General features: G+C 45.4%; 1 pseudogene; it reads right to left on the reverse strand.

Annotated features, from left to right (window-relative positions):
* Positions 1 to 20,719: 20,719 nt before the first annotated feature.
* On the reverse strand, positions 20,720 to 21,768 carry LOC127677603 (eukaryotic initiation factor 4A-II-like; annotated as a pseudogene).
* Positions 21,769 to 27,979: the final 6,211 nt, after the last annotated feature.

Genomic DNA, 27,979 nt, shown 5'->3' on the forward strand with positions numbered 1-27,979 from the left:
CCATATCTGGCAACTCCAGCGAGGTCTACAATATTAATTAATAGTGATGATGATGATGATGATGATGATGATGATGATGATAACCTTCCAGGATGAACTCAATCGAGCCAGTTCTCAGGTAATTTTGGTCATCAGCTGGGGCTGGGATGCTGGAAAGGAGACAGCAGTTATAATCAAGACCCACTACCCAGCTGCATATACCCTCAGTCTCAGAACTTGGCACCTCATAGCCAGTGGCATCAGTTGGCACCAGTACAACAAACCTTTGCATGGGGCCAAGATGCCAGGCAAAGCTGGATCTTGGTTTGTTTTGTGACTTTGAGGAGTACTGTGACATGTCAGAATTAAAAATAAATAAAATTAAAGTCAAAAGAACTAAGTTCATCTGCTGCCTTCCCCACTCACCAGCTGTATAAACTTGGAGAGCTGCACTTGAGCCCCGTGATCCCCCTGCATTTATTTTCTTCCCTAAGGAAATGTTTATTGGGGCTTGGGAGATTGCTCAGTAATTAAAGTGCCTGCTGCACAAGCAGAAGGATCTGGGTTCAGATCCCAAGACCCCACATAAAGCCAGAGCTGATGGCCCACATCTCCCCAAGGAGATGGCTGAAACAGGTGCATCGCTGAAGCCAGATGGATAAACAGACTATCCATTCTGTAGCTCTGGGTGAGCCTCTAGTGAGAGGCTGTCTCTAAAAATAACAACTAGCAAAATGAGTCAGTGGCTAAGAGCACGTGAAGGTCAAACCTAGGACCTGAGTCCAACCCTTGGAACCAACTGAGAAAATAGAGAACAACTGACTCCTGGAGGTTTTCTCTGATCTCCACATGCACATGCTCCCACGCATGCAAAAAAGCACATGCACACACATGCATACAGACACACACATATGCATACACACACACATGCATACAGACACACACACATGCATACAGACACACACACATGCATACAGACACACACAGATGCATACAGATACACACACATGCATACAGACACACACATACATACAGAGACATACAAACACCACAATAATAATAAATAATATTTAAAATTAAACAATGTGGAGAGCTTTAGAGAAAGACACCTGATGTTGACCTTTGGTATTTGCATGTATATTCACATATTTGCACTTACACACAAATGCACGCAGACTACATACACATAAACAGTAAAATTTAAAAAGAAATACAAAGGACTAAAGATGATGACTCTGTGGTTAAGAGCACTGGCTCTTCCCCCAAAGGAACAGGATTCAATTCCTATCATCCAGATGGTTGATCACAACTACATACATTCAGTCACAAGGGAACTGAGCCCTCTTCTGGCCTCCACAGGCACCAGGAACACACACACAGTATGACATACTTATAGATAAAATACTCATATTTTACACAATCATGCAAAATAAAAAGAAAAGCAATAAAATAAAAAGAAAAGAGATTTGTTGATTGAGTATTGATTGATGATTGATTGATGGAACAATCAATCAATTTGCATGCCCTTTATTAGTGAGTTCTTTTATTATCCTGGGATAATAGTAGACAAGGTAGGTGTGGTTCTGCTCTCAGGGAAGACACAGATTCTCATGTGAATAGGAACTGTTCAGACAAAAAGTGTCTATGCTGAAAATGTAATGGCTTTTTGTTTGTGTCTTTGAAGATACTACTTAAAAAGCCACTATTGTGCTGAGACATGCTAGATGACAAGAAGTCAAAGGAGCTGGCCATGAGAGGAGCCCGCTCTAGACATCAGAACTGGCAGGAGTCATGAGGCCATGAATATTAATCACCTCTCTTATGCTCTGTACGAAACTTTGCCATCTGGAGTCTTACTGACCCGAGGGCTGCCCATCCCAGGGTTAACCAGTTCCTGTGCGCATCAAACATCTAAGGTGTATGAGGCCTTCTTGTGCAAACCAACCAATGCAGAAGCCACGCCCACAATCCTCCATTATCTGGTTCTGCTTCACTGAACTCCTTGAGGGTTTCCGGGAGGGGTTTGTTTTCAATACCACTTAGATTCTATTCTTTTTTTTATTTTCCTCTTTACAAGCCATGCGTCTTTCTTATCCTTTGTTGTTTATTGCTTTGTGCTAGAACTTCTTGTACAGAGTTGAAGAGAGCCTGCAGTGTGTTCTTGCTTGCCCAGGCTCTCTGATACTCTTCCTCTCTCTGCCAAACCAAGGTTGTCTCTCTTCTATTTCTGCTCTTCTGATAGTTTTGTTGTGAAGAGATACTAGATTTGTGTGTGCATGGTTTTCTTTGTTTCACTTGATGTAATGATGCAATTTTTCAACTTTATCCTGTGTAGAGAGAATATCTTATGTCTGTAGGGATGTGGCACCTGGCAATAATAAATCTGATGGTCTATGGCTTAGGCAGGAAATAGAAGGTGAACCATCCAGATGGCAGAAAGGATTCTGGGACAGAGTGAGGCATGGGAGATTTGCCTGGGGAAGATGTGAGGAGAGGGACTCATGGTACCTGAGCACAGGTAGCCATCCACATCGCAAGATGTAGGTTAAAGTAAACGGATTAAGTTATGACCTAGTCAAAGAAGAGCATCGCTGTATGCAGCAAAGAAGAGCCAAGGTGTTTGTAAATCTACTTTGAGTTTGAGTCTAATTTCTGGGATCATGGGGCTGGGAGGAAAAACCAGACATAACTTCTACAACCAAGAAAAGTAGCATAAGTTGGTTTTGAAATCTTAACTACCATTGTATCCACAAAACGGAGATGGGGGGAAAGGGGTAAGGACTGGAATCACACCTAGCATAGTATATTAACCACATACCTGACATACTCTACAAAAAAGCAGCTTAAGTGGGGAAGGCTTTGGTTTTGGCTCCCGGCTGGAGGAGACAACAGCTCATCGTGGCCTGGAGTATAAGGTAGTCTCATTACATGTCAGGAAGTGGAACCTGGCTACAAAACCTCCAAGTCCGTCCCTAGTTATCCTCTTCTGCCAGAAAGGCCCCACCTCCAAAAGGTTTTACAGCCTTCCAAAACATTGCTACTGACTGGAGACCAAGATTCAGATACACATGCCTTTGACTCTCACACTCAGACCACGCTGAAGAGCTTATAATGCTTTTGCAAACTGCTGAGGTGATTTGCAAATATTTTATACCATGTCTAGTTTGGGTATCAGGTCAGTGTGGTTTTGGGCTACCAGCTTCACAAAGGTGCTGTCGAGTATCCTCTTACGTTTCCCGGGAATGACTGTGTAGAATTGATGTTGAGTCATTCTTCAGCTTTTAGAAGAAGTACCCAACCAAACTCATGACTTGGGGGTTTCTTCAAAGAGTAGTTTAGTTACAAGTTCTATTTTCTTTTGAGTTACAGGAGTAACCAAATTATCTATTTCATGTTTAATGACCTGTGGAAGTTTTGATTTTAAAGAATTGATCTAATTTATGTGTGTAGATACGTTTGGATCATATTGGGGTCTGCAGTCTACTGCGACATACCAGCTTCACTCCTGATATTGGTAATAATTGTATTCATTTATTTTTCTGTCCTGTTAGAATTTCAATTAACTTTATTGATATCAAAGATCTAGATTCTTTGTTTTTGTTTGAGGTTTTTTGTTTTGTTTTGTTTTGTTTTGTTTTGTTTTGTTTTGTTGGTTTGGTTTGGTTTGGTTTCTTTTTTTGTTTTTGTTTTTTCCTAAGAAAAGGTTTCTCTGGAGCCCTGGCTGTCCTGGAATTCACTCTGTAGACCAGGCTGGTCTCAGACTCACAGAGATACACCTGTCTCACCTCCCAAGCGCTGGAATCAAAGGTGCGTGCCACCACTACACAGTGAAGACCTAGCTTCTTTCATAGATTGTTCTTTACTGGTTTTGTTCTTAGCCGCCTGCCATCCACTCTTTCTTCCTTTCCTTGATACAACCTGCTTTCAGAAGTTGCCAAATTCCTAGCCAGAACTTTGTGTCTGACTCCCTTTTTCTGTCCTATGCATGGGAAGCATGGAATTTCCATCACTGCTGTGTTGTGTGGTAGGTGTACCTACAAATTCTCATATGCTCAATTTTCACTCTATCCAATGTTGACCTGAACCCCTTTGAGAGTCCTCTTTGACCCACACATTTTTCCAATATGTGAGTTCCCTCATGTTTGGAATTTTTTTCCTGTTACTTTTCTGACTTAATTATGGTTTTGATTTTGATAAAGCAGAAATAGGACACATGAATTTAATTCCTTTACATTTGTTGAGGTAACTTGGCAGCTTAGGTTATAGTCTATCTGGGTACATAATTGTGGCCCTGTGTTCTGCATGTGTAGCATTTTCTGTAATTGTGCTCAGTGCAGTTGACTGGTGGCCTTATTCCTTTACAGGCTCGCTGGTTATCTGCCTACTCGATGCACTGACTGGTAAGAGAGGAGCACTGAGCTGGGTGGTGATGGCAGTGCACACCTTTAATGCCAGCAGGCAGATCTCTGAGGCCAAAGCCACCCTGATCTACAGGGTGACTTCCAGCACAGCCAGTCTACACAGAGAAACCCAGTCTCCTGTGGCCGGCTGGGGACAGAGGGGTGATGCGACCACTGACTTGCCAACTCCACTTGTGGATGTGACCACTTCCCCTTCTGATTCCATCAGGTTTTACTTCACTCTGTGGTTCTTTTCAGATAACTTTGTTTTCAATTTGTAACCTGTCCCTCTCTGTCTCTGGCCACTATTTTTCTGGAATACACTGCACCTCTTAGCCGTGCTGCCTCCCCTGCTTTCCTTTGATAAATGCTTGTGTAACAAAGCAGTTTTACCTTTGTGGTTCCATTGTATTTGAAGAGAATTTCTTATATACACCACATAGTTAAAGTCCTATTTTGAATCCACTCTGCCAATGTGGTTTTTATTTGCTTCATTGAGATTTCCTGGGTTTGATGTCATTGCCAGCATTACCCGGTTTGATGTCATTGCCAGCATTACCCGGTTTGATGTCATTGCCAGCATTACCCGGGTATGATGTCATTGCTAGCATTACCCGGGTTTGATGTCATTGTTAGCATTACCCAGGTTTGATGTCATTGCTAGCATTACCCGGGTTTGATGTCATTGCCAGCATTACCCGGGTTTGATATCATTGCTAGCGTTGCCCGGGTTTGATATCATTTCTAGCATTACCCGGGTATGATGTCATTGCTAGCATTACCCGGGTTTGATGTCACTGCCAGCATTACCCGGGTTTGATATCATTGCTAGCGTTACCCGGGTTTGATGTCATTGCTAGCATTACCCGGGTATGATGTCACTGCCAGCATTACCTGGGTATGATGTCATTGCTAGCATTACCCGGGTATGATGTCATTGCTAGCATTACCAGGGTTTGATGTCATTGCTAGCATTACCCGGGTTTGACGTCATTGCTAGCATTACCCAGGTTTGATGTCATTGCTAGTGTTACCCCGGTATGATTTCATTGCTAGGATTACCCCGGTATGATTTCATTGCTAGGATTACCCAGGTTTGATATCATTGCTAGCATTACCCGGGTATGATTTCATTGCTAGCATTACCCGGGTATGATGTCATTGCTAGTGTTACCTTGGTATGATGTCATTGTTAGCATGTCAGGGTTTCCAGCTGCTCCATTCATTGTTTTCTGCTTTTCATTGCCCTCCATTCTGTTTAGGATTGCCGTGAGTTACATGAATTTTCTTGTTCTGTGTAGCTTCCTTCTGGTTTTGAGTATCTGCCTGTGTAGCTTTTCTACAGGTGGCTGTTCTTGCATAATCTCACAGATATAAGGCACCACAGCCCTCAGTGCTGTTAGCTCACCAGTCCAAGTGTAGTGTAAGCAATCCTCCCTCAAAGACATTTGTCAGCAAAGTTGCCTCAAGCCACTGCAGCCAGCCCAAGTGGAAAATGAAGTTCACCAAAACCTGGCTCAGATGCTGAGACAGATGGCTCGGCACACCCTCAGAGACAAAACACGAAGTCGTGACACACAGTGGACTTTCCCAGAACACCTAAGAACAGGCTTAGGAAAGCTGGAAAAGGAGTGATCAGGTAAGCAAGGCTTCTTGCCTGGAGCTTGACCTGCAGCCTTTACCTTCCCACCACCAGGAGAAGGCAGGCTTCCTCGCCAGCTTGCCCGGAAGTTGGGAGCAGGGAGAAGAAAACCAGCTGGATTCGACTGTTAGGTCATGATCTCCTCTACATGTGTGTGAAGTTTCTTGTATATTAAATAGATGCTTTCCCATGAACCACTTTAACTCTCTTGCGTCCTGAATGTTTCCTTAACAGATGTGGGTGGATTATAGCCAACTTTTTTAACAGATTTATTTATTTTATGTGTGCTGGTGTTTTTCCTGCATGTATGTCTGTGCGAGGGTGATGCATCACCTGGAACTGCAGTTACAGTCAATTGTGAGCTGCCCTGTAGGTGCTGGGAATTGAACCCCAGTCAGGTCCTCTGGAAGAGCAGCCAGTGCTCCAAACCACTGAGCCACCTCTCCAGCCCTATAACCAACAGTTTAATGTAAAGGTGTAGTTCAAACTAATGCCAACTTAATTTGATACTACATAGAACTCTGCTTCGATGCTGCTCCACTCTTTCCATCTCCTTTGTTGTCATGGAAACAGCAAAAGTCTGTATTCTTTTGCATGCCTATTCACCTACTTCTATAGTTACTGCTTTGCACTCTTTTAAATGAGAAAAACAAGAGAAACACAAAACACAGGCCTTTTGATTTGCATTCCTCTGTTTGTACATTCATATATGGCTGTGTGTGTCTGTGTGTGTCTGTGTGTGTGTATGTCTGTGTGTTTGTGTGTATGTCTGTGGGTATGTGTGTGTATGCCTGTGTGTGTATGTCTGTGTGTGTGTGTGTGTGCTGTTCTCATATGTTTGTGTATGTATGTGTTTGTGTGGTTTTGTATGTTGTTTCTATAATTTTTCTAATTTTTCTATGTTTTCTTTGTGAGACTGTGAGAAGCTACTCTCATTTTCCATCGCAAGCAGGCTTCCATGCACAGTATCTCATTCCTATGTCGGAGTCTTGCAAGCTCACTCACTACCTTATGCTGTCCTCCAAATGGGCCCAGAGTGCTTGATCTAGAGGCTGTCACACAGAAGCTGTGGCATACCCTTGATCAATGGGCAAGCCTCCGCTGTCTAGAAACTGGTGTCCTGTGAGCGCACAGCTCAGAGGGCTGCAGAAAAAGCAGTGCAAGCAAGTGGGCAGAGACCCAACCCAGGAGACAGAAGAGAGAGAGGGCGACAGAGCAAGGCCAGGCCACCCTGACAGACAAGGCAAGCTGCCCCTACAGGCCTTTCATTCCATCCTGAAGACTCCTTGTTTTGATAGGTCCCAGCAGCTTCTGCTTCTCTGGGGCTGATCTAAACCTGCCTCCGTTTTTATTTATTTTTGTTTTGTTTTTTAACATTGTAACAATCATTTTTTTCATTTATTTACTTATTTATTTGCCTTGCATCCTGATAGCAGCCCCCTCCCTCCTCTCCTCTCAGCCCCACTCTCACAAATCCCTTCCCCCCTTATACCCTCCCCTTCTCCTCAGAGAAAGAAAAGCCTCCCCCACCTTGGGTACCCACCCCGCCTTGAGACCTCAAGTCTCAGTGTAGTCATTACATGCGCCTCTCACCTCCATTTTTAAGTGCAATTTTTCCGAATAGGAAATGTTTGGTTGGGGTTTTTCTTCTTTCTACAGCCTGAATATATGTCATCTCACAGTCCCTGCCCCTTCTGATAACACAGCAGCTGTTAGCCAGACTGCCACTTCCTATCACTGCCCTTAAATTGTCTTTGGTTTGGCCGTGTGTATGTGTGTACAGTTTGTGTGCAGGGAGGGAGGAGGGTCTCTGCAGTTATGATACGCAAAGTTTGCTGCGGTTTCTTTAATATGGACAAATATTGTCCATCAGACTTGGGACGTTTTCAGGTAGTATTTCAATTATTCTCTCAGTCCTTTCCCCACTCTCCTCCTGGGACCCCCTTTATTTTGTAGGCTTGGTGGCAACTCCTGGGTCTTTTGAGTTCAGTTCATCTTTATTCCTTTTCTTCTCCACCCCTTCATTGACACATTCTCAGGGGACATCTGCCTGCCACTCCCTGGGTCTGCTGCTGAGCCACTCCTGTGGACTTTTCAATTTGTCACTTTTCAATTTGTCAACTCAAGGACACCTACAGGCTACTTTCCACTGTGACATTCTTTATCTAGTGAGACACATCCCTACACTCTCCCTTAGATGCTTATGTGTGGTCTCCTTAGTTTTATGAACATGTTTTAAATATCTGCTTTAAAACTTAATCATAGGTACAATTATGGCTCTCCTCCAGAACAGTTTTCATTGGCTGTTTACTATGAAAATGGTAATTTGCTGTTTCTTCATGACAAAGCTGGATATTTTAAATAATACAGCCCAGCAGCTCTGAAAAGAAGCCTTTGTTGTGCAACTTGTTGAAGATGGTGCTGCTGTCTGCTTTTTGGGTGACTTTTGTGAGCTCTGTGTGTGACCACAGAACGCTGTTTGGTAAGCTTGGTGAGAGGCCAATGCTCATCCATCCATTTCCTTCACGGCCGGGAGCACTGAGACCATCAGTCTTGATTCTGTGTGCGTCTTGAAAGAAGCCTTCGAATCTCAGCCAAGTGATTGACAGTTTTGCCATAGCCTTCCCTTTTGGGTCCCCAGAATCTCAAGGCCAACCAGAAGCAAAAGATTAGAATTTCTCCAGGTCTTTCTTAAAGATGCACGCATCCTTGAGCATGTGCACAGTCGTGTATGTGCAAGGGGCCTCATAGGCTCCACCAAATGTGCCAGAGCTTTACGAAGGCCCCTACACACACCTCAGTCCTCATTTTCCTTTTCAGTTCTCCTGTTGGCTCCTTCCCCTCACCTGTCGCCATCAGCTCAAGGAGGTGTTCTGCTAGGCTGCCACATGGGTGGCTTTTAACAAATCCCACTAAGAAAAAGACTTTGTGCACTGAGAGCTTAGCTGAATCAGATAAGGACAGCTCTCCTGCGAGCAGGAAGGCATTAACAGGTTAAGCAATTCCTCTAGGGACATTCTTTGAAAGACTGCCAATTCCCTGGAGGAAAGGACAGTTTTCCAAGACAAGCAGTGGCTCCTGGGCTGCCGCTGTGACCTTTATTGTGGCTGTTGATTTTCCAGAAGCTGCAGAGTTGGAAAGAGAAGATGGAAGAAGAGAAGGCAGACAATACTTGATCTTCATTCCAAGTCCATTTGTTTTTCTAGAACATTCCCCAACATTTACTAAATTTTGTGAATTTCCAGAGTAACCAAAGTAAAAAACACAATTAGACACAATCGTAGAACACGGTGGCATGGGAGGACAGAGTTAGGATACTCCAAGTTAAAGGTATATGTATGATGAGAGCAGGTGGGCAGAACACAGCAGGGAGTGCAGGGAGTGGGTTAACCAAATCTAAAGGCACATGAAGAAACCTTGTGCTAGTCCACTGTTCTTTAAGCTGATTTTGCGCGTGTGCGCGCGCGCACGCGCGTGTGTGTGTGTGTGTGTGTGTGTGTGTGTGTGTGTGTGTGTGTGTGTTTGATAGTTTATATATGCTTGGCCCAGGGAATGGCACTATTAGGAAATGTGACCTTGTTGGAGGAGGTGTGTCACTGTGTGTGTGGGCTTTAAGACCCTCACCCTAGCTGCCTGGAAGCCAGTCTTCTCCTAGCAGCCTTCAGATGAAGATGTAGAACTCTCAGCTCCTCCTGTACTGTGCCTGCCTGGATGCTGCCATGCTCAGACCTTGATGATAAGGAACTGAACCTCTGAACCTGTCAGCCAGCCCCAATTAAATGTCCTTATAAAATTGCCTCAGTCATGATGCCTGTTGACAGCAGTAAAACCTTGACTAATACAATCTCTCTCTCTCTCTCTCTCTCTCTCTCTCTCTCTCTCTCTCTCTCTGTGTGTGTGTGGGGGGGGGGGGATCTGTGGGTCTGTGGGTCTGTGTGGGTCTGTGTGTGTCTGTGTGTGTGTGTGTGTCTGTGTGTCTGTGTGGGTCTGTGTGGGTCTGTGTGGGTCTGTGTGGGTCTGTGTGGGTCTGTGTGTGTGGGTCTGTGTGTGTCTGTGTTTTCAGGGCACTCTGCATAGGAGGACAATGCTGCTCCCAGAAGACATGTGTTAGTTAATGAAAATCTCAATGCCCAGTGTGGGAAACCTCTCTGTGAGATTTTAGTTGGAAAGGTTCCAAAGCACCAAGAAACCCAGCCTACTGCCATTGCGCTTGGTTGATCACCATAACTAAATGGTGAGACCTACTGCTGAAAACATTATTTTTTTTATTACAGGACATTGAGAAATCAATCTCAAGCAGATAGAAAAGTCTCTCTGGTCTCTCTGCTGGGTTCCTTTCACAGTGCTGAAGATATAATACAATCTGCTTGTTAAGAAAGGCATCAATAGTCATACTTAGCATTATATAGGACCCACCCTGTATTCTACATGTTGTGTCCACTCATGAAAGGGTGGCATGGCGGGTATGTGGGTAAGCAACCACTTTCTGATTGATCTGAGGCCTGTTGCTCAGGAGGTAAATTTGATACCTGGTACTGTAAACCCAGTCATATCCCATTGCTGGGGAGACCGTAGGCCCCAAAGGGGAACTTACTGATGTTCTTTCACTGCATGGTCATGTTGTCAAACCAGCTCCTTATCAGTTGTGTTTACACTCAGATTTGTGCTGCTTTTCAGGCTGATTCAGAAATCGTCTCTTTATAGCAGTGTGTTGGATGGTAATAAGTTAACTTGACACAGAGTCACTTGGGAAAAGGACCCCTCAATTGAAAAAATACCCCCTCCAGATTGAGCTGTGGACAAACCTGTGATGTACTTCTTAATTAGTGGTTAATGCAGAAGGGCACCACCCACTGTGGGTGACACCACCCCTAGCCAGGTAGTCCTGGATGCTATAAGAAAGCAGGCTGAGAAAGTAAGTGTAGAGAGCCTTACTGAGGTGCCATGCCACCTGGCAGGAACTTGACATTGACCAATATGAAGTTCCTCTCCCAGCCTTTGAGTAGGAACTCCTGTGTGAGCCATAACCCCCTCCACCTAGGGTGAAGTGCTCAGACCAAGGTGAAGCCCATTGTTCTTCAAGGATCTGCAGTTTCCTGAGAAAAACTAGCCACCTGTGGAGCAACGAACTGGGTCTGCTGAGAAGCTTCCAGCCTTTTCCCCTGCCTATATATTTGGAATTCTTCATTAAACTTTGAGGCCTTGAATAGCAGGTATTATTCAAGCTTGGTCTCCGTCTCTTTTTCCCACCTTCCCATACATCCCCAGCAGGTAACCTGTTCGATGTAACTGCAGGCAGTTGTAAGCAGCACCACACCAGGGTCTTGCTCTGCTTGAGTTCCTGCCCCGTCTCCCCAACTGGGACTATTATGCTTACCTGGAAGTGTAAGACAAAATAAACCCTCTCCTCCCTAAGTTGCTTTTGGTCGTGTCTTTATCCCAGAAATAGAAACCCTAACAAAGACAAGCAGGTACTAGTTAGTTAATGCAGACACACACAACTTGTCAAAGTGCTGAGAACTGGTGAGTGTGAGTGCTCAGTTGTAGATGGGCACTCACACTCACACTCATACTCACACTCACACTCACACATGCAGCTAGAGGGTGAGGATAGCTGTGCCTACACAGGGAAGACCTGTCTAAGGCAGCAGCATCCCAGCATGGATAGGGGCGGGGCTCCAGAGCCCCACCCCCAGCTGAGGAACTATTGGCAGTTAATGGTTGGTGAGGATGGGGAAGTCATCTTTTCTTAGGGTTGTGGCTGCTGGTGGATTGCCTGTACCCCATTAGAGAACCCCAACCCCACACCCATTCACCCCAGTCGCATACGGTCAGCAGTGACTGAACTCAATGGGGTTATTAATTAATTACAGTAAAATTTTTAAAAGGACATGAATCCTGAGTGAGGTGGATTAGTGGATCCCAGACAGTTGGTAAGAGGTAGTAGGACGTTGATAAGATCAAACTACTTCATTCACACACATTATGAATTTCCAAAGAATAAATTTTTAAAGTTTTAAATAATTGCTCTGAACATCATCACTTCCTTGAGATTTTCAAAAAGGAGGCAACATTCCCATCACTGGTCCCGAAGACGATGGTGAGAAGCACATGAGCAACTATGTGCTGAGAAAACCCTGTTCTACAGACGCTAATAAAAAGCAATGGCTGTTGCTATCCTGAATGAACAGCTGTGTCCTTACCCATGGAACGCCATTTGCTAGTCCCGAGTTCTTCTACAAGGGACTCTCTCCTCTCCTCCTCTTCTGTGAGCTGTCTCATCAGTTTCGGAGGACACTGGGCAGAGTGGGAGCCACAGAACAGGCTGAGCCTCAGAATAGCTCATGCTAGCGCTCCACTTCCATAATACTGACTTCAGCATAAACTAAGGACCCCCTCGAAGGGGAAAGCAGTTCCCCAAGACACTCAGCAGCCAGGACAACTGTGCCATCTTAGACGGCCTTCTGCAAAAAACACAGTATCTGCAGGGCTGGTGTGCTTCCCGACACTTCCTAAACAGCATTTCACTTGACACCCACCACAACACTTTGTGCTACTTTGCCCTACCCAAGAAATGTGTGGAACACACACCTGCTTCCCTAGAAAGCCCAGGCCCTTCCCCTCCGCACTGCAGTCCTCACAGATGTGATATTCACTCTGGGAGACGGATGTGATATGATGCACATCAGTTAGAATTCATGGCTGCATCTTCTCACTCAAATTTGGCTGTGAATTCTAAGTACTTTCTTAAAAGAAGAGGAGGAGGACGAGGAAGAGAGTAAAAGGAAAGGGAGAAAACACAACGGCAGCCAGGAAGACACGGCAGGCTCTCACTGAGCCCCTCTGGCAGGTGGGAGGGAACCTGCCCACCTGAGAGACTGCAGCCAATCACCTGGTTAAGGTGAGGAATATGAGGGTACCTGGCCTTCCAGCCTGCAAGGGGGAGGGTGACAGGGTGACCTGGGCTCTGGCTGGTGAAACAGAGGCACCTTCCATCGACTGATGAGAAAAGTGTGTTTGTCACCTGGGGTCAAAGGCCACTGGGGACAGGCTGCAGAAACAGGCAGGCAGCCATCCCCAGCTGGCCAGCTGAGTGACATCAACTTCAGAAACCTGGGTATGGACACAACGGAACCCCAGGCACAGGCTCCGGAAGGGGCTGTGCAGAGGGGATGATTTCATCCATCACTACTTAAGGAAAGAGAAGACGGTTTCCCTGAGCTCTGGGGGAAACTGCGCTCAAAAGCCGGGCCTTGTTAAGAGTACTGGATGAATATAATAGTGAGCTCAACTGTAGCTGAAGTCATCGACCAGGACAATGGTCATTGTGGCCTCAAGAATCAGGCCACGTGTTACCTCTAGGTAAAAACTATTTTTAAGGTACTTCATAAATCAGTGCCAAGGTCAGCCACAGCAAGCATTCCAGAACATTCAGGGGAAGTCTCTGTGGGTGTGCCCCGAGCTCCAGGCTGTAGCCATCCATTGTTTGATGGTTTCCTGCAGGAGCTATCCCAGCCAGCCAGTCTGCAGGGCCTGCAGAGACCTGCCAGGAGGACTTCACAGCTGGCCACCAGCCTGCCACACAGGTGTGGAGGGCGCCAGTCTGCCCCGCCACAGGCAGTGGGACAGTCTCTAGGACTCCACCTTGCAGGCTGTGGTCTCCAAATCCCACACGGGAGCACTGCCAGTCTGGGTGCGCTAAGTCACGGAGAAGCAGGGACAGCGACTTTCCATCCTGCTTCTCAGAGGGCCGGTGCAGATGTCAAGTAGAGATAAAAGTTGTTGCTTCTTATCAGGCCACTCGGGCCACCATGCCTCGGTGCTTTAAGCTCTGTGTTCAGCCGAGGCACACTGCTTTTACACATGATTGATATGTTCATGTTGATTCGGTTCATGAATAAGAGAACATACGTGAGTCATGTACTGTGAGTGGGTGAACTCCCTGTTGCAGATACAAAAAGTAAGAATCTGAAAAGCTGTCTTAGGCGCCCTCCTTTCTACAGAGGCGGGTGGCCAAGGGCACAGAGAAACTGTGAGTGGAGAACAAACTGAGGAAGACTGACTGGCTCACACAGCCGGAGCCTTTCCTGCTCCTCTGCCGTTCTTCTATCCAAGGTGAGAACACAGCTGGAATGGCTGGAGCTCCAGCAGCCATCACAAACTCTGAGCTGACAATGAAGATGGATGTCACTTGCTAAGGGATGGAAAAATGCAAAATGTGGAGCTCTCTCTCTCCACAGTATCTGTGTGCCCACCATGTCCCAGAGCACACATCTTATTTTCTGTGACCGCCTGGAGGGTGGCACTTCTCTCTGATATCAACCACTCTTGTCTGCTATACTAGATTTTTTTTTCCATTCTAACTTCGAACAAATTCTCTGTGGTTACCATGCTCCCCTCTGACCTGGAAGTACACCAGCCTCAGGCCTGTGCCTTCCTCAGATCCACAGCCTAAATCGACATGGGGGTGGGGTCAGGGGGTGGTTCGGGCTTCTTCCCAGAGTCCAGGCTCATTTTCCTTTTCAAAAAGAGAGCCAGAACCCTCATCTTTCTGAGCCTGCTCCCCTCTGATACCCACATCAGAAGATGGCCCTGCTGTTGCTAAGACCTTTCCCTCCTGCCATCAGCAAGTTCTCGCTCTGTGTGAGCACGGCCCATCAACCCTCATTCTCCAACACTCCAAACAAGTGTCACTCTTGTTCCTGAACACATTCAGGGGGTCTTGGCTCTGCTCTGGCTCTCTGACCCCACATGACTGAGAAGAAAATCCAGATGCTTCACCATGTGCGCAAGGCTATCTTGTCTGCTCTCACCCACCTCCCTGCCCAGGCCTACACCTTCTGCAACAGTGACTGCCCTGAGACAGTGACCATCTTGCCACAGTGACCGCCTCACCACATGAGAGGGTTCCTATAGGTGTCATGCAGGGAAGGGAACAGCAAGAAGAGATAAGAATGAAAACCCGGTGCAGATTGACTTCATCAACCTGGATCAGCTTTCGGGGAGTCCAATACCAGGCTGATCATTCGCAATGTACTTAAGTCCACTACAATTTGAAGACAGAAAGTTTCCTGGTGTAATACAATCCCTGGTGCACAGTACATTCAAACTCAACTCAGAGTGCATGTCATTTCTTCCTAGAAGATGGGTTCTAGAGATGCACTACCTGTACTAGCTTTAGGACCTAAGGGTCTGGCCTGGTCTCAGTCATATAGATAGAGGTCATTTAGGCTCTTAGCCACCTCGGGTCCTGTGTACTAGTTGGTTTTATATGTCAACCTGACACAAGTTAACCTTGAGAGAAGGAGCCTCAGTTGAGTGAATGCTTCTATGAAAGCCAGCTGTAAGGCATTTTCTCAATGAGTGATCCGCAGGGAAGGACCCAGCCCATGGTGGGTGGTGCCATCCCTAGGCTAATGGTCATGGGTTCTACAAGAAAACAGGCCAAGGAAGCCATGGGAAGCAAATCAGTTAGTGGCATCTCTCCATGGCCTCTGCATCAGCTCCTGCCTCCAGGTTCAGTCCTGCTTGGGTTCCTATCCTGACTTTGTCCAATGATGGATTATAATATCAAAGTGTAAGCTAAATTAACCTTTTCCTCCCCAATTTGCTTTTCAGTCATGGTGTTTTTGTCACAGCAATAGAGACTCTAACTAGGACATTCTGGTTATGGAAACTTGGGAGAGCCTCTGGATCTAAGGGTCATTTAGATTACTAGCTACCTCTGGTCCTGGTTATAGGAGCTTGATACAGCCTTGCCCAACAGCAGATGACCAAACTGTTAATGACTTCCAATTCTCAGCTTTCTGAATGGAAGAACAGGTTTTTTGCCTTTCCTATTGGAAAGACAATCCTGTTTACCTAACAGTCCTGGATTCTCTGGAGATCTGTGGGTACAAGGACCTTCATGCTATGCTCAACAACCACACTGACAACCTCACATGGTGACAATCTCATCGTGCTGACCACCTCTCCATGGTGATAGCCTCACCATGGAGAACACCCCACCATGATGACAGTCCCTCCACAGTGTCAGCCTCACCACAGTGACTGCCTCTCTTGTTCACAGAGCTAGCCCCAGGCCCTACTCACTCTCCACTCCCCGAATGCTTCCCTGACATTACCACCTGACAGACACTTTAACTCCCCAGCCCAGAGCCACCTCAAGGGATGGATCTAGCAGCCTCTACCCTCGCCTGCACCGGCCACCATCTGTTCTGTAACTTCACCACTATCTACAACTGTCCTCTTCACTTCCTTGTTTTCTACTGTCTCTGGAACATCACGCCATCCGGCAGGAAATCTGTTTGTCTTCATCTCCTTGGCTCCAGTCTGTAAGCAGGATCAGAGTGCATGTCACAGTAGCACATCCCAGACTTTGTTCATTCTGTGTCTTTAACCTCCATTCTGCTGGCGGCTCCCTTTTCACCCTGTGTAGACAGTAAGAGTTGACACATCCGGTCCTGGGTGTTTGTGTTTGAGTCTTCCCTCGTTAATGGGGCTTGTGACACTTAGCATCCTTCCAGAGCCCTTGCACACCAAAAAGACTTTCTTGTCATATAAAACTTAAATTGGGGGTAAGTAAAACAAAACATGATTTTTCTGAGAACTTTGAACTTGCCCGCTGTCTTCTGCATTTGCTGCCACACTCCAGCTCTGTACCAACTCTGCACACCTAACTCTAGCTCCCGCCGGCAAAGCTTCTCCGTGCATCTGAATCGATGACTAAATTAACTGGTGAGTTTGAATCTCTCAGCATAGATGACACATCTTCACTGAAGTTACTCTCTGGTCCAAGCCTCTTTGTGCTCAGGTCTGGAGTTTTCAAACGCTGTGTCTTTGATTATTGCTTCTCATTTGTACTTTCTTCCTCGCAATAGCCTGTACCTCTACTTCTTCCCAAGCTCCATAGTGTGATGTATATATGTGTGTGTGTGTGTGTGTGTGTGTGTGTGTGTGTGTATCCTTATAGCTCATAGAAAGCATGAAATGCCAATCCTCAGATCATTGTTTATTTCTTCCTAAAACTAACATTTCAAAACTTGTATTTTCAGCTGTAATCACTGTGGGCAGCTTAGACCATGCTCATTGGTTCAGTGTATCTATCCAACTGACTCTGTAAGGATCTCTATGTGTGAGAGCACTCTGCATGGGGTCACTCTTTGCCTGTTCTCTGACCCCTGGTCCCCTAAAATTCCCCTGGGAAACTACAGCTAAAAGCAAAGCCAGCTCTCTCCAGGCCTGATATCATGGCCAGTGTGTCAGGCACTTGCTTTCTCCATTCCAGAGAACCAATTTTTTCTGACATTCTAAGGGTAAGTGAATCCCTGTGAGTGGGGACACTTGGGGACTGCTCTTTCATGTAAAGTTCTACTGAAAAGCAAAACTAGGTTCATCTGAGCTCTGCTAGCAGCAGCGCACTTCAGGAGTGCCACACCTTTCATCATGCAGTGTGGCCAACCTAAGGTTTCATTTCTGTCTGGATTGCAAGCAGGCTGGGAGACAGGGTCCAGACTCACAACCACCCCACCAGAGAAAGGGACGTCTCAGGCCTCTACTGGACTCAATGACTTCTTTAAACCTTGACTAGAGCCAAGGATTCTTCCACCTCTGGCCAACTGAGCCACTAACAATGAAAATGTCCCCAATTGTCCTTCTGGCTCCCTCATTGTTGCTGAAGATAATGGGAGTCCTGGTCAAGGCTAGCAATTGTTGATACTATTCCTGGGCAGTGCTATGTTGCTTTTTTGGCCATTTTCAGTACTTCCTTGTATATTTTTAAGTATGAGTTTGAAGAGAGATCACTTGAGGCTAAGTGATTTCAGGTCCCAGCTATCCTCATTCTCTGAATTCCCATAGTTAAGCCTGAGACCCTGGAGCAGCATAGGTTCTAAGTAAGTAAGTTTCCACTAAAATATCTGGGACCAGAGATGACCTGGAACCAGGCTAGAACAGGCCAAGGCAAGGGTGTTGGAAATATATAAGTCCCAAGAAAAGAACAGCAATACAGAGTCTCTACATATGAGAAGCAAGGACAGCAGGCAAGAAGGCAGCCAGATGAGAATTTGACTGGGAAAGTTGGCTGTAGCAGGTATTCCAACTCTGTATGAGCTACATGCGTACATGGGCATTAAGGAGGACTGGGATTCCCTTGTAGACTCAGTATGTCTCCCAAGGTCCATGTGCTGTGAGCTTGGTCCCTAGCATGGTAATGTTGGGAAGTAGTGTGTGTGTGTGTTGAGGTAGAGCCCAGCTGGCCACAGAGAAGATGGCCTTGTTGAACATCAGTGGGAGGAGAGGCCCTTAGGCCTGAGGGTGTTCAATGCCCCAGTGTGGGGTAATGCCAGGGTGGGCGGATGGGAGCAGGTGGGGGGGGCACCCTCATATAGGCAGGGGGGAAGGGAGATGGAGTAGGAGGGTTCCAAAGGGGAGACCTGGAAAGGGGACAACATTTAAAATATAAATTAAAAAATATCCAAGAACAAAAAAGAAATGTAAATAAAGAAAATATCAAATTATATATGTGTGTGTGTGTGTGTGTGTGTGTGTGTGTGTGTGTGTGTGGTAGAGCCTAGTGGCAAATAATTAGGTCATGGGGAGTTGCCCTTGGGAGGAAGGGATAAAATTCAGATGAGACCCTGACTTTTTTTTTAATTGAATATCATCTTCATTTACATTGCCAATGGTAAAACCTTTCCCGATTTCCCCCTCCCCAAAGATCCCCAACCCCTCCTCCCACCCCCTGCCTCCACGTATATGCCCCTCCACCCGACACACTCCCACCTCGCCCCCTCGATTTCCCTTTGTTGGGACCTCTAGTGAGCCTTTACCTGACCAAGGACCACTCCTCCCACGGATGCCCAACAAGGCCTTCCTCTGCCACATTTTTGGCTGGAACCATGTGTACCCCTTGGTTGATGGTTTAGTCCCTAGGAGTCCCGGGGCGCCTGGGTGGCCGAAATCATTGTTCTTCCCATGGGGCTGTAAACCCTTTCATCTCCTCCGGACCACTCTCCAGGTCCCCCATTGGGGATGCCACGCCAGTCCAATGTTTGGCTGCTAGCATCTGCCTCTGTATTTGTAAGACTCTGGCAGGGCCCCTCCAGAGACAACCATAGCATGCTCCTTTTGGTATACACTTCTTGTCCTCCATAGTAGTGTCAGGGTTTGGTGACTGTTTATAGAGTGAATCCCCAGGTAGGGCAGTCTCTGGGTGGCCTTTACTTCAGTCTCTGCTCCACATATTGTCTCCCTTATTGTTCCTGTGAGTATTTTGTTCCCTTTCTCAGAGGAACCAAAGCACCCTCACTTAAGTCCTCCTTCTTCTTGAGCTTCCTGTGCTGGGTGCATTGTAACTTGTTTATTTTGAGCTTTTGGGCTAATATCCACTTATTAGTGAGTGCATACCATGTGCGTTCCTTTGTGATTGGGTTTAAGAGAGGTTGTTATGAAAGAGCATGACTGACCCTCCCTGATTACCCTCCAGCTTCTTGTCTCACCATGTGACTCTCACACACTATTATGATGTCATCAACTGCATCATCTCACCAGAACTGAGCCTATGCTGATGAAGAGCCACGCCCCTTGAACCTTTGGTTTTCAAGACAAGGTTTTTCTGTGTAACCCTGGCAGTCCTGGAACTCACTCTGTAGACCAGAGATCTGCCTGCAGAACTCTGCCTGCTGAGTGGTAGGATTAAAAGGTGTGTGCCACCCAGCCAACCCCCTTTTCTTTTCAAGCCTTGGATTCGTTGTTGTAGCAACAGAAAACTGAATGGTTCAGGAAACTTGGGTCTTCCTTCAGGTCCTCCCTGATGATAATGGCTGATGAGGATGAGAACTCAGCAAAGAGAGCCACTCAAGCTGATAAGCTTGGGGCTGTAGCATAGGAAAGCTGAGTTTAATAGCCAAACCCATGGCTTCTCAGAATGTTAACCTCCATACATGAGCTGCCAATTCCATGTGAAATCCTCAGTCCTGTTCCTGGGTAAACAGCAGGCCTTGCTTACTTCTTTTTGTTTGTCTGTTTGTTTGCTTGTTCTCTTGTTGTCGGTTTTTTAACGTGAATATACAATTTTATTTAACATTCAAACTTTATTAAGACGTGGAATATGGCAATTTACTGGAAGGTTAACTCTACCTAGGACGATTGCTTACTGAGGCTTAGCAACCGGGTGCAGTTCACACTTATCACAAATTAAATACTTTATTGAATAAAATACAATACCAACAGAATGCATTCAAGTTTTCTCTAAAAGAAAAATCACTTTTAAAGGCCTTTCTAGTCCAGCTAATGACAAACACAATAAAAGCAGATATGCTAATTTAATATAACTGGCTGATTTTATACAGCACTTATATCTTTCAATCCACAAGTATATTATTAAATGATAGTAAACATCTAATACAACCATTTCTACATAACTAGTAAATGAATTTCTAAAAAAAAAAAAAAAAAAAGATTTTACAGACCCCCATCTTTTATACCCACCCCAACAGTCCAACTCTAAAGAGGATAAAGCCAATTCCTTTCCTCACAAGAGCTCAGGACTAAAGTCACTTTGCTATCAGAATCTGTATTTGTGATCCATTATGAGAATTGAGACAAGATTCAATATCCTCAAAGAAGCACAATGTGCATTGTGATCACCTATTCAGCAACAGCGAGCCCAGCATTCAAAACTATCTCATCCTAGAAATTAAATTATGTCAGCCACATTCATGGGCATTTCATCCACTGTAGTATTGTAGAAAGTCTCAATGTCACAAAGAGTTCTCTTGTCTTCTTCAGTAGCAAAGTTTATAGCCACACCTTCCCTCCCAAATTAACCCCTCTGCCAATTTGGCTCGCTCTTTATTCAAACAGTGTGCTGTTTCTCTTATGATTTCACATCCTAAGTTATGTCAACACCATTTCTGAGTGCCATCTCGTCATCAACTGTCACTATCAACTCCTGTGAATATAGTTTTCACGATTGGTAGGTAGATCGTAGTTTATAACCAAGGATACTTGTTGCATGTCAATTCCACAAGCCAACAAGTCAGTAGTGATCAGAACACGGCTTGACCCTGGTCAGAATTCCCTCATGATGACATCTCTTTCCTTCTGGTCCATATCACCATGCAGAGCAGAAACAGTGAAGGCCCTGGCATGCACTTTCTCCATGAGCTAGTCCACTTTGTGCCTTGTATTGAGAAAAATAACTGCTTCTGTGATAGTCAACGTCTCCTACAAGTCACAAAGCGTGTTCAGCTTCTGCTCCTCTCACTCAACATTAATATAAAATTGTTTAATTCCTTCAAGGGTCAACTCTTCCTTCATCACCAGAATTCAAATTGGATCTCTCATGAATTTCTTGGTCACGTCTAGCACATCAGTTGGCATTGTGGCGGAAAGCAACAAAACCTGAATGCTTGTATTTAATTTTTGGAAAATCTCATAGATCAAATCCTTAAACCCTCCGCTCAACATTTCATCTGCTTCATCCAAAACAAACATTCTGATCCATTTTGGAGAAAGGAATCTTCTGGTTAGCAAATCAAACACTCTCCCTGGAGTACTAACAACAATATGAGGGGCTTCAGTCTGAAACTTCTGCATTTCATTTTGAGCATTTGTTTCTCCAACGCAAGCATGACAAGTTGCTCCCATATAATCTCCCAGAGCCAAAATTACCTTTTAGATATTTAATACAAGGGATAATAGCTCTCTGCTGGATAGCTGAAGGCTTCTCAAAACCATAAGCATAGGTACCTCAAAGAAGGGACTCCTTTAAATTCATATTATCAAAGTTATGAACAATTTCATTCCAGTTGCTCTTGATGATACGGTTCATTTCCTCTGGGCCGCCATGTTCTCTGCTGTGGTAATCCATGGAGCCACCAGACGATCTGAAAACCGACTCAGCTTACTTCTAAGCAGTAGTAGTTACAGCTGCTGTTCTTAGTTCCACGTGTGACAAGTTTCTAAGGCTGCTTTACCCTCCACCTTAAATTTTTCAGGCTAAGATCATAAAAACTGAGCTGTCTCATCTTTGTGCATAAGGCAGGTCTGATGGTTTAATTAAAAATGATCCCTATAGGTCTATAATGTCCATAGGGAGTGGCAGTATTAGGAGATGTGGCCTTGTTGGAGGAAGTATGTCACTGAGGGCAGGCTTTGAGATCTCAGCTCAAGCCAGGCCTAGTGTGTCTCAGTCTCTTCCTGCTGCCTGCTGATTCAGCAGACAGATGGTGCTCCTCCAGCACCATGCCTGCCTGCACGCTGCCATGCTTCCTGCTGTGAGGATAATGGACTGAACCTCTGAACTGTAAGCCAATCCCAATTAAATGTTTTCCTTTATAAGAGTTGCTGTAGTCAAGTGTCTCTTCACAGCAATAAAACACAAACAAAAACAGGCTTAAACAAAGCCCAAACTAAGCAAGGCTTCTAGATGTCCAGGCTCTTCAGCGCATCTCATAGTGTATGCACACACTTGATGACAGTCAAGGACAATGCCTAGAGCTAGCTGTAACCAAGCAAGATGGAAGCAAAGTAGAGGGGGCTGACCGGGGGAAGAACTAGAAGAAGGGTTCTCATTTCCAGTCATGGGGGGAAATCACCAAGAAGAAAGAAAAAAGTCTAAAAGAGCCAGAAGTCATCTATTTGTGTGATGGAGAAAGTGTCTTTCTTCAGGCAGTTGCCCCACCCCCACATGAGTATGCTTCCTTGTCCCTCCCCCTTTCCCTAGAGAATAAGCCATTCCCAAGCAACTGCTGCACATTCTGTTACTACGAACTCTAGCAAACATGATCAAACAGGACAGTTAACACTCTGGATGTAGGCACCAGCCATACATGACCACCACTGTGTCTGGCTCAGCTGAGGTCTTGTCAGCAGGGACCTGCCCCAAGCTTCCACGTCTACACTACCCCACCTCCTGTAGCAGTCCAGAAGCATTGGTCCATAAGTGCTTCCATGACAGACTAATTCTTGAGACCCAGTGCTGATTGTCCATTTGTGCTGTCCACATTTCCATGCCTCATCTAACCTCTCAACCCAGCCAGGTCTGCTCATCTTGCGCTAATTCAGCCAGGTGAGCCTATCTGATCCTCTACTTCATAAAATTCCCCAAACCTCCAAATTTATCCCTGGACCCAAAGCCAGTGCCCCAGCCTGGTCTGGATAGCTCTGTTTGCTTCTTCTATAGCTTACTGGCCTTTTGCATGCCACATCCCACCATTTGGCCCAACCAGATCCTATACATCTTGAGCCAGCGTCTAGACATATTGAGTCAACCTGATTCTCCCCTCCAAGAACACTCCCCAATCCCCAGACCTGCCCACAAAGTTCCAGGCTGGGATCAGGCTGCATATCCTGTGTGTCAGCCCAGTCCCCTGTGCCCTCCTGACTTCATCCTACCTTAGCCCCATCCAACCTTCAAGCCCAGCCCAACCTAAACGTGTTGTGCTCTGTCCCAGTCTGCTCTGTCTGCATCAGACAACAGACTAACAAGAGGAGTCTATATATCCAGAGCTCATAAACAATATGCAGACAATAATAGATCAAGGCAGTAACTCCCTCCCAACATCCACCAGTCCTAAAGAAATGTTTTCCAATGAGAATTGCCTAGGTGTTTCACCTAGGTAATTACCTAGGTAACCAGAACATAGAATTGGAAAGGGCAATTGTAAGCCTACCAAAGAATTCAAGGAGTTTAAAGGAGAAACAAAGAAACAGCTAAACAAACTTTAAAACAATTTACTTAAAGAGAATAAATGAGTATTGCTCAAGAAAACATAAGGTTGATTGAAATGAAGATACAGCCTGGCAGTTGATACACACCTTCAATTCCAGCATTCTGGAGGTAGAAACAGGAGGATCTTTTGAATTCTAGGCCAGCCTGGTCTACAAGAGAGTTCCAAGACAGCCAAAGCTACAAAGAGAAACTGTGTCAGGAGCTGAAATAGTCATTTGAGCTGAAAACCAAATGTCCATATATAGAAGAATGAAATTAGATACATCTATAATTCTCATTTTGCACAAAAACTAACTCCAAATGGATCAAAGATCTCAATGTAAAACCTGAAACACTGAAACTGCTATGTGGCGGTTTGATGAAAATGGGCCTCATATGCTCATTAGGAGGTGTGGCCTTGTTAGAGTGGGTGTGGCCTTGTTGGAGGAAGTGTGTCACTGGAGGTGGGCTTTAAAGACTCAAATGTTCAAGCCAGGCCCAGTGTCACTCTCTTCCTGCTGCCTGAAGATCTGGAAGTAGAGTTCTCTACTCCTTCTCCAGCACCAGGTCTGCCTGAGTGTCACCATGCTTCTTACCATGATAATAATGGACTAAACCTTTAAAACTATAAGTCTCCTCCATTTAAATATTTTCCTTATTAAGAATTGCCACAGTCAGGCTGTCCCTTCACAGTAGTAGAAAGCCTAACTAAGACATGCTAAGAAGAAAACATAAGCAGTGAGTGTGTTGTATCCTGTATGACATATGTGTAGGAAAGGACCTCCTGAGTAGGACACCATCTGCCCTAGAATTCAGACCACAAAATGACAAGTGGAACTTCATAAAACTGAAAAGCTCCTGCACAGCTAAAGAAAATAAAAGGTGAAGAAGAAACCCATAGATCAGGAGAGAATTTTTGCCAACTATACACCCAACAGTATAATACCCAGAATATATAAAGAACTTAAGAAACAAAAAATAAGAGAAAAATGAACAGAGATTTCCCAGAAGAAAAAATAAAACTGGCTAAGAAAAAAATTCAAAAATGTTCATCCTCAGCAAATCAAAACATCTCATCCCAGAAGGCAATGCTGGAGGGGATGTGGGGAAAGGGGAACCCCTCCATTCACTTCTAGTGGGACTGCAAACTGGTCCAACCACTGAAAATCAGAAAGCCTCAAACAGCTAAAAAATAAATCTACCATATGGTACGCTTTGGCATGTACCCAAAGGACTCAACATCCTACGCCATAGGTTCCTGCTCAGCCGTGTTCATTGATTCCCTAATTCAAATAACCAGGAAGTGGAAACAACCTAAATGCCTCTCAGTTAATGAATGGAGAATGAAAACGTCATACATTGAGCTATAAAACATTATTCAGCTGTACAGAAAAAATAAGTTTTCAGGCAAATGGATAGGACTGGAAAGGACAATACTGAGGACATGTAACCCTGTGTCAGACAGACAAATGTTGAACGTTCTTTCTCCACTGTAGTTCCTAGTTCCAAATCTTCAGATGTGAGTGTATAACCTGGAGTAACTCAGAAAGCAGGAAAGTAGAAAGGGACCGTGGCAGAGGAAGAACAACAGAGAGGCACTACAGCAAGGTAAAAGTAATATGGAGCAAGAAATGAGAAACAAGAAAGCGGTTAACTGGGAAGGAGGGGATCAGCACGGCAGGGAGGGAGGCGGGAGGGAAAAAGAAACATAAGGATGTCTGAAAAGTCATAAAGACTTGTATCATCTATTTATCTAAAATTACACCTAATGCATGTAAGCCTGTGTGTGTGTGTGTGTGTGTGTGTGTGTGTCAGAGGAGGAAGGGAAAAGGAGAAAGAGGGGGAGAGAGGGAGAAGGGGAGAGAGGAGGGAGGGAGAGGGAAAGGAGAGGGAGAGGGGAAAGGGAGAGTGAGAAGGAGGAGGGAGAAGGGGAGGGAGAGAGAAAGAAGAGAATGATAAAAAAAAGAGGACAGAGGCTGTGAATTTGAACTTGAGAGAGAAAATGCAGGAAAGTATGGCTACATTTCAATTTCAAAAATAAAAAGAATAGTTCTTTACTGACTTGTAAAGAGGCTGGACAAAAGGATGGTGACACAGGTCTTCATGGGACAAAGTGGGATGTTGTGGAACATTATCATCACTGCCCAGGATGATATGGAACCTAATCTCGTAGATTATTGGTCTCGGGAACTTTCCCTAGCTTTTAATCAAGCCAAGGTTGACCTTGAATGACTAAAATAATGAAAAGCAGAATCTCAGATATGAGGGCAACTCTAACACTAATGCCAGAGACATCAGTGTTCCCTTTGGTTGTCAGCTCCTGGAACTTACACACCGCAGTTCTGAGAGTGACTGGAAGAGTTGAGCGGCATGTAAGCTCTCCACCCAAGTGATTCCCGTCCCCATAAACATGGCCTGGGGGATGAGCTCAGACACTTTTGTGAGAAGGATGAAGAGGGCCGAAAGCAAAACTTTAGAGTGTACTGAAGTTATCACTCAACTGTTGGCCCCAAGAGTTATGGAAATCTGCCGGGAGCCACTCTTTCCCTTAAGAGACATACATGGGGCAAAGCAATCTGACTCTAAACTTCACCGGCAGAGGCAGAACAATGTGCTACTCAAAATTCCTCTCTGCTTGCACAGAAAGAAATTCCTGCTTGGCCCACAGAGGCTAAAACCAGAGTGTCCTGGGGAATACTGAAAAACAAGAGGGTGACTCTCCCAGGGCACAAAGGAAGCCATGCCCCTCGCTCACTCATGGTTAAGGAACTTTGCTGCCCATAGTTGAGCATAGGACATTACTACAATTCCCAGTGGGCCTTAGAGCTCACAGGCTGGGTGCTGGGGACTTAACTCTACAGTATGAAGGGATGCTATATGGGACAGCAGCCTCCACTTTCTGATGGAGTGGAGACGATGGTCCCTGCTTTTACTGATCTGCAAAAAACATGCACACAATTTGTGCATAGACCTGAGCGTGCACGTGCGCATACGAACACACACACACACACCACACACACACACACCACACACACACACACACACACACACACACAGCTTAGCAAGACTGCCGTGACCGAGCAGGAGCACCACATGTTTATCTGGATCACTGAGTAGACATGAAACAGCAGGCAGCACTCCAGATCTGCACCTGACCCTGGGTCCCCTCAGAGCCTGTCTCCCTAGGGACTTTGACCTTCCTCACAGGGCCTGTGTGTGTCCGCGCACAGAAATGGCCCCGTGCCTACCCATCAGGACCTTGTGAGGCCATTTGCAGAATGATTAAAAGGCAGAGGGAAAGATAATGTATAAATAGCAGAGAAAATGGAGCCTTATTTACTTTTACAAAGGAAAGCTTTTGCCAGTACCTCCAAGCCCCCATTTCCCTGAAGAATTCTTTCTACAAATAATCTGTGATGAACTCCCAGTGGTTCTCTCACAAGGCTTTCCAACTGCTTTAAAGAAAACAGTCAAGCATGCTCCAAAAGAGCGTTCCAGCAGGACACTGGGCCAAACGGCCTTCTGCTGAATTTTGGGAGGGAATGAACAGGCAGGAAGGACAGCATCTGGTAGCTTCTAAGTAATATTAAATAAAGGAGTATGATCCTTCCTGTCTTCAAGACGTGTCATAGACTAGTCTAGGCAAGCACAAATTCAGCATTCACCCTTCCCTAGTGCATCTGTACCTAGGCACACAAGAACACAAGCAGATCTGCGCATGACCACATCCTGGTTTGGCACGCCCACAGACACTGAAGACATTATGGAGTAAACACACCCATGGTACTCCAAGACTGAACTATGTCATCTTCCTGTCATGCCGTGGAAGTGTAGGTCCAGACTCTCAACCGCCTCTCACAGAGACCTACTGTCTAGCTTGAAGCAGAGATGTAACGGTGTCTCAGCTTCTGAGCCCACAGAGAGAGAGGCCACCTTATGGGTCTCCTCTCTGCCCTCCTGTCTGAACACTCTCAGGAGTCCACAGGACATATGCCCCATGGGTTCTGTCCCTAAAAAGCATAAATCATTAAATGCCCTTGGGCAGCCTGCAGAAACCCAAGCCTGACAAAATGGAGGAAGCATCTCTGATATACCTCATTAGGGATTTCTCATTAGGAACAAGCAGTTTGAGGCAGCTGCGATCTCTGACACCCAGTCTCTCCTTTTCTTCTCATAGACACCTCTACTACAAAGGTAGTCAACTTACAAAAATAAATAAATAAATAAATAAATAAATAAATA

This window comes from Apodemus sylvaticus, chromosome 2 (genome assembly GCF_947179515.1).
Source record: "Apodemus sylvaticus chromosome 2, mApoSyl1.1, whole genome shotgun sequence".
Lineage (NCBI taxonomy): Eukaryota > Metazoa > Chordata > Mammalia > Rodentia > Muridae > Apodemus > Apodemus sylvaticus.